General features: G+C 40.4%; 1 protein-coding gene across 2 annotated transcripts in view; it reads right to left on the reverse strand.

The window, feature by feature from the left end:
- Positions 1-8,106, reverse strand: part of FRMD7 (FERM domain containing 7) — a 59,269-nt gene that overhangs the window by 9,033 nt on the left and 42,130 nt on the right. The gene's annotated exons all lie outside the window — the stretch shown is intronic.

The following is an 8,106-nucleotide window of genomic DNA, read 5'->3' on the forward strand; positions in this document are numbered from 1 at the left end:
TGCTGTGAGCTATGAAGCCACAGCACTCTACCCAGGGGGACAGCTTGAGGCTCTGTCTCAAAAAAAAAAAAAAAGAAAGAAAAAGAAAGGGGAGTGTAAATATCAACTACAATGCAAGCCAATCACCACCAAGTCATCACTCTGTAAATTAGGAATCTAGTAAATCCCCAGCCATATAGAATCCCAAGTAGATGAATCTTTTTGGACTTTCCAAATAACTGGAAGTTTATCCAAGATCATAATTTACTCTTTTCTAGGTGTCTCCAGTTTATTGTTATCAACATCTATTACCGCACTGTGCCTACAAAGGCAATTGAGGTAGTTAGAGTTATCTGCTCTTAACATAAATGGCCTCAGACTGTTTTGATTTGGGGATTCTTTTCCCTTCTTTATCATTTCTATGTGTCCTTCCTCTCTGTCAGATCTACATGAATCACTTTATGGTCACTGAAGTCCCCTGAAATCAAAGTTTAGAACACTTCATAATAAATTGAGACTTCTAATCCAACATAAAATCGGAGTCCAGATATCCAAACCTGTTAGCATGTTACATTCCGTAAGGGCAAATAGACTCTCCATAGAATTCTATGGTGCTTTCCTATTGAGTAAAAGCATGGACAATGTGGCATCTACTTTGAGTACTGGAATTTTTTTTTTCTCTTCTATCCTGGTTTTACATTTGTTTTAGACAGATAGTATATTCATTTTTAGAGGCAAGGTTTATATGTATATTTCAAAATCACAATACAATGAAAATTTCCACATATGTATAACCATTGATTTAAAGACCAAAGCAATTGCTATTTTCTTTTTTCTTTATTTCTACCAATACTGATAAACGTACAAATTCCACTAAACTTCAGTCTGGCTCAAATGGTTTCACTGATTAATTCTATCAAATCTTTGAAGAAGAAATAAATACCAATTCTACACAAACTTTTCAAGAAAATAGAGGTGGAGATATTTATAAACTCATTCTATGAGGCCAATATTGTCATGATACCAAAATCAGATAAAGATATCATCAGAAAAATATAAGGCAACATCCCTCATGAATGCAGAAAGAAAAATCCTCAACAAATACTAGTAAATTCAATCCAGTAACATCCAAAAAAAGATTACACACTGTGACTGAGTGGTATTTATCCAAGGATTATAAGGTCAGTTCAACATAGGAAAAGTAATTAATGTAATACACTATATTAAGAGAAAAAATGGGAAAAAACCCCACCAATTATCATCTAGATCAGTGGTTCTCAACCTTCCTAATACCGTGATGTATTTTCATTGTTACAAAGGTGTAGCAGCCTGTATAGCTTATGGCTAGGAGGAGTCAGAGTTATAGGAAACACCTGTAATGGAACACCTTGGTGAAAAGGGCATGGAGAGAGATTTCGTTCTAACAAGCATGAGAGAGATCGCGAGATGAGAGCAGTGGTGAATTGGCAGTCTCTACACCTGTGGTGCTGAGAGGCACGAGTTCAGCCTTATATTAGGCTGGAGGAGCAGGCAGTGGGGGGAGCATGCGCATTCTGTCACGGACAGGCTTGCTCTGACTCTGTCTCCTCTCCTGCCTGCAGGACGCCAGCAGGGCGTCTCTCTGCTGAAGATTACCAAGCTCTGCTAAAGACTGAGATCTATCTGTTCTAAGAAGACTGCTTTACTCTCTCTAAGTTACTGTGTCTCTCTCTCGCTCTCTCGCTCTCTCTCGCTAAAGTAGATAGCCCTCAAGTACCTAAGCGAAACTGTTCCTGAGCAAGGCAGCTTAGCGGTCTGCGTGGGGAACCTGCCTAAGCTGGGCCCTGACAAGGGCCACTGACAAAGTGGTGCTGTGAGCAGGATTCAGTGAATGCGGACCGAGAGGGAAATGAGCTTTAGCAAAATAAGAAAAAGAAGAGAAATAGAAATACTTAGAGGGAAAAGAAATATCTAAGATAGCTGACAAGAAGCCTTTCTCATTCGGTTTTTCCTCTTTCCTACGTTTTCTCTTTCCAAATTCTAACTACTACTTCTGTGGGGGGAAAAAAGCTGGTAAAATCCTTCAGCCTTTTCTGTGAGGCGGCTGGAGGGGAAAAAAAGCAGGAAAAAACCTTTAGACAAGGGGGAAAGAGAAGATAGAACTAGGAGATAAGAACCTTTAGTAAATAAGCCTTTTGCCTGGGGGGGGGTGAGAAAAACCTTCGGTAAAACAGCAAAGTTTGGGAATAGGTTGTAAGAGTTTATTAAGTTAGGGAGGAGAACTTCTAACTGCCTTCCCCATATGTCTTCGCCCAATGCCAGCAGGAAGCAGCTTTTGAGACCGACGCCCGAATCCCCTTTTTTGGCAGTTAAGTGTTCTGTTTAAAATAAAGGAATTGAGGTAGATTGAGGCTTGTGAAGAAGTGGTGGAAGTAAAGTTTTGTTAAACTAAGATTCCAGAGCAAAAAAAAAAAAAAATAGTTAAAGAGCTCCTATCTCTTTAAGGCAGCCAAAGGTTCTAAGAATTGAAAAGGAAAGATTGTAAAAAGTAACAGGCTGAGAGAAAAAAAAAAGCCAGTAGAGAAAAATGATGGCAAATGAGATACAGCAGTTGAAATACAGGTGAGACATCAGATGAATCTTATAGAAGCAGATAAATGCTACATTGACATTACAACTCAAATTGGGCAGCTAGAAGATCAGAGGGTAAAATCCCCCAGTTAACATCAAATGCCATAAATGTGGGAAGCCAGGCCATAAGAGAAAAGTTTAAAAGGGAAAACAACATTGAATGCTAAAGAAAAGGAACAAAGAGCATGTGCCTAGAAAGAAAAGGGCTGGATAACAGGAACTGCCCTTACCACATCAAAAATTGTTTGTATATAAAAAAGGAGGGGAAATGTAGCAGCCTGTATAGCTTATGGCTAGGAGGAGTGAGTTATAGGAAACACCTGTAATGGAACACATTGGTGAAAAGGGCATGGAGAGATTTCGTTCTAACAAGCATGAGAGAGATCGCGAGATGAGAGCAATGGTGAATTGGCAGTCTCTACACCTGTGGTGCTGAGAGGCACGAGCTCAGCCTTATATTAGGCTGGAGGAGCAGGCAGTCGGGAGCATGCGCATTCTGTCACGGACAGGCTTGCTCTGACTCTGTCTCCTCTCCTGCCTGCAGGACGCCGGCAGGGCGTCTCTCTGCTGAAGATTACCAAGCTCTGCTAAAGACTGAGATCTATCTGTTCTAAGAAGACTGCTTTACTCTCTCTAAGTTACTGTGTCTCTCTCTCGCTCTCTCGCTCTCTCTCGCTAAAGTAGATAGCCCTCAAGTACCTAAGCGAAACTGTTCCTGAGCAAGGCAGCTTAGCGGTCTGCGTGGGGAACCTACCTAAGCTGGGCCCTGACAAGGGCCACTGACAAAGTGGTGCTGTGAGCAGGATTCAGTGAATGCGGACCGAGAGGGAAATGAGCTTTAGCAAACAAGAAAAAAAGAAATAGAAATATTTAGAGGGAAAAGAAATATCTAAGACAGCTGACAACAGGCCTTTCTCATTTGCTTTTTTCCTCTTTCCTATGTTTTCTCTTTCCAAATTCTAACTACTACTTCTGTGGGGGGAAAAAAGCTGGTAAAATCCTTTAGCCTCTTCTGTGAAGCGGCTGAAGAAAAAAAAGCCTTTAGGCAAGAGGGAAAGAGAAAAGAGATAAAAACCTTTAGTAAACAAGCCTTTTAGCCTCAGGGGTGAGAAAAACTTTGGTAAAACAGCAAAGAGAAAAGTTTGGAACTAGGTTGCAAGAGTTTATTAAGTTAAGGAGAAGAACTTCTAACTGCCTTCCCACATATCTTCGCCCTATGCCAGCAGGAAGCAGCTTTTGAGAGACCGACGCCCGATTCCCTTTTTGGCAGTTAAGAGCTCTGTTTAAAAAAATTGAGGGCTCGGCACCTGTGGCTCAAGCGGCTAAGGCGCCAGCCACATACACCTAAGGTGGCGGGTTCGAATCCAACCCAGGCATGCCAAACAACGATGGCTGCAACCAAAAAAGCCAGGCGTTGTGGCAGGCACCTGTGGTCCCAGCTACTTGGGAGGCTGAGACAGGAGACTCGCTTGAGTCCAGGAGTTGGAGGTTGCTGTGAGCTGTGATGCCACCCGACTCTACCCAGGGAGATACCTTGAGGCTCTGTCTCAAAAAAAAAAAAAAAAATTGAGGTAGATTGAGGCTGGTGAAGAAATAGTTGAAGTAAAGTTTCATAAAACTAAGATTTCAGAGTAAAAAAACAGCTAGAGAGCTCCTGTCTCTTTAAGTCAGCCAAAGGTTCTAAGCATTGCAAGATTGTAAAAAGTTAAAAGGCCAAAAGAAGCCAGTAGAGAAAAATCATGGCAAATGAGATACAGCAGTTAAAATACAGTTGAGACATCAGATGAATCTTATAGAGGCAGATAAATGCTATATTGACATGACAACTCAAATTGGGCAGCTGGAAGATCAGAGGGTAAAATCCCCCAGTTAACATCAAATGCCATAAATGTGCGAAGCTAGGCCATAAGAGAAGAGTTTAAAAGGGAAAAGAACTTTGAACGCTAAAGAAAAGGAACAAAGAACATATAAACCTCCGGGTGTATGTCCCAAGTGTAAAAACTTTCATTGGGCCAAACGAATGCCGTTATCAAATTGACAAAGATGAAACAACTTTATTGTAGGGAAATTATCAATTGGGCCAGAATCAGGACCTGCTGGTAATTGAAAGAAAAAACGGTTTAATATTTTCGTTTCAAACCATTCTCAGAAAAAAACAGTATAATTCAATTCTATGCCATGGGAGCACTCTGCCAGCTTGGTTAGACCTGTGGTGCCTCAGCGTAAAACTGGGGAAATTAAACCAGACCAATGGATGACAATGGAGAATAATTAGATTAAATATGCTTGTGGAACATTAGGTTATCCTGCGTGGTGAAGGGGTAAAAGACCTCCCATCAGTCTCTGTGCACTATAACCAGGTCCAGCTAAGGAGCCTGGACACCGCCTGAAGGGGAAGTGTCACTTGGAAGCAAGTGAAGACTTTGGAAGATAATGAGAGGTGAGAACAAAGGGAGGGAAGAGTACAAGTTAAACCACCTCTGTGCTAGGAAACTCCATTTGAAAAAGGAGTCTGGAATCAATTAGCAAAAATTTCGCTGGAAAAGCAGCTTGAAAGCAGGAAAAACTCTGCTATTGAGGAATTGTGGTCCAAAAAGTACCACCTTTCACGAGTAACAGTTCACGAGAGGAACTGCCAAGTGTGGAACCATTAATCCACGAGTAACAGTCTTTTGCGATCTGTGAAGGGTGGATTTCAGTACCTCAAGTAGCAAAACCTTTGGAGTAGCGAGAGAGAAATCCTTGCTGGCAAAGATTGCAAGGAAAGTGTTATCTTTTGTTCGTCCGTTAAGTAAATAGCAAAGGAAAGTTGCTACAGTTAAAGAAATGGTAAATTCTCTCAGGAAATATCTTGCAGTTTTCTCCATTTAAAAAGACCTTTAAGGAATTAACATCACAATCATTTTCCTCTAGCAGCAGCTAATAGTTTACATCTGTATTGGGCTTCATTTAAAGAGTCCATACCTGGAATTCTGAACTCTGATAATTACCATCTTTTGCCTAGAAAGAAAAGGGCTAGATAACAGGAAGAACGGCCCTTACCACATTAAAAGTTATTGTGTTTGTATATAAAAAGGGGGGAAATGTAGCAGCCCGTATAGCCTATGGCTAGGAGGAGTGAGTTATAGGAAATACCTGTAATGGAACACCTTGGTGAAAAGGGCATGGAGAGAGATTTAGCTCTAAAGCATGAGTGAGCTTGCGAGATGAGAGCAGTGGTGAATTGGCAGTCTCTACACCTGTGGTGGTGAGCGGCATGAGCTCAGCCTTATTAGGCTGGAGGAGAAGGCAGACAAGAGGCATGCGCATTCTATCACGGATCCACTGACTCTGACTCTGTCTCCTCTCCTGCCTGCAGAACGCCAGCACGGCGTCTCTGCTGAAGATTACCAAGCTCTGCTAAAGACTAAGATCTATCTGTTCTAAGAAGACTGCTTTACTCTAAGATTCTCTCCCTCTCCTTCTCCAGCTAAAGTAGATAGCCCTCAAGCACCTAAGAGAAACTGTTCCTGAGCAAGATAGCTTAGTGGTCCGCGTCCAGAACCTACCTAAGCTGGGCCTGTAGACCTGGCCAGTCCCAGGCCCTGACAAGTGGTGTCAGAAGCAGATCCTGACACAAAGGGGTCATGACCCACAGCAGAAAAAACATTGGGCAAAATCCAACATACATTCACGGTACGGAACAAAACAAAACAACAAGAAATTGAAGGGAAATTCAACCCGATAAATATTACCTGTGAAAAACCTACAGCTAACATAATATACCAAATGATGAAAGACTGAATATTTTCCTTCCAGACCAGGAACATAAGTCTGCTCTTGCCACTTCTATGCCATATAATACTGTTCTAGTCAGTGCAATGAGGCAAGAAGAAATAAAAAGAACTTACACTTCAAAAGAGAACTATCTTTACATACACTTAACATGATCCTGTATGTAGAAAATGTTAAGGAACCTACAAAAAAACTATTAGAACTAATTAATGAGTTTGGCAAGGTAGAAGGATATAGAAAAGCAATACATGAACAGTAACAATTTATATATACAAGCAATGAATAATCTGAAAATCAGTTTGGTTTATAATAGCATCAAAAAGAAGAACAATGCTGAGGAATACATTTTACAAAAGTGTTAAACTTGTGCATTAAATTCTAAAACATTAACAAGAAATTGTTAAAAGAGCTATATAAATGGGGAGATATTTCTGGTTCACAGATGAGAAGATGGCAATATTAAGATGGCAATATTTCCAAAAATTGATCTATAAATTCAATGCAACCTCCATCAAAATCTCAGCAGGCTTTTGTATAGATGTTAATAAATCACTTTAAAATTTACATGGAAATGCAGAGAGCACAGAATAACCAAAACAATTTTATTTCAGGTTAACTTGAGGGTACAAAGAATTAGGTTATAATGTTTGCATTTGTTAGATATAATCACTGTTGTGTCCCACCCCCAGGAGGTGTGCCATATACCCCTACATCTTGCTTGTTAAGTGGGAGCACACCAATCCCCCACCTGCCTCCCCTAACCAAAACAATTTTGAAAAAGAACAAAGTTGGAAGATGTACCTTCCCTGTTTCAAAAGTTACTTACAGTAATCAAGATAGTGTTTTTTATCTAATAAGAATAAACATAAATCAATGAAACCTAATTAAGAGTCCAGAAATAACTTCTTACATCTGTGGTCAACCAGTTTTTGACCAAGACACCAAGACAATTCAATGTGAGAAATAATACTTTTCAACAAATAGTGCTGGGATAAATGGACATCCACATACAAAAATATGAAGTTGGACCTTCACCTCACACCATACACCACATAAGCATATAACACAACATGGATCATCCACCTAAATATAAAAGAAAAACCTATAAACAAATGTTCATGTCTTGGCACCCATAGCACAGTGGTTATGGCACCACATATATACACCAAAGCTAGTGGGTTTGAATCTGGCCCAGGCCAGCTAAAACAATGACAACTACAACAAAAAAATAGCCAGGCAAAGAGTAAAATCTCTAATTTCATCAATCAGAAATGGCAAAGACAAAATAACAGACTCCTCAGAAATTCAAAAAAAGTTAATGAATATTACAAGAAACTCTATTCTCAGAAATACAAACATTTGAAGGAAATAGACCAATACTTGGAAGTACGCTACCTTCCTAGACTTAGCCAGAATGAAGTGGAAATGTTGAACAGGCCTATGTCAAGTTCTGAAAGAGCATCAACTATACAAAATCTCCCTAAAATGAAAATCCCAGGACCAGATGACTTCACGTCAGAATTCTACCAAACCTTTGAAGAGGAACTAGTACCTATATTAACCTTTTCTAAAATATAGAAAAAGAAGGATGGCTCGGCACCTGTGGCTAAAGTGGCTAAGGCGCCAGCCACATACACCTAAGGTTGATTCCAGCCCAGGCACGCCAAAAAACAATGACGGCTGCAACCAAAAAAATAGCCAGGCATTGTGGCGGACGCCTGTGGTCCCAGCTACTTGGGAGGC

This window comes from Otolemur garnettii, unplaced genomic scaffold (assembly GCF_000181295.1).
Source record: "Otolemur garnettii isolate 467f Iridium unplaced genomic scaffold, OtoGar3 scaffold00109, whole genome shotgun sequence".
Lineage (NCBI taxonomy): Eukaryota > Metazoa > Chordata > Mammalia > Primates > Galagidae > Otolemur > Otolemur garnettii.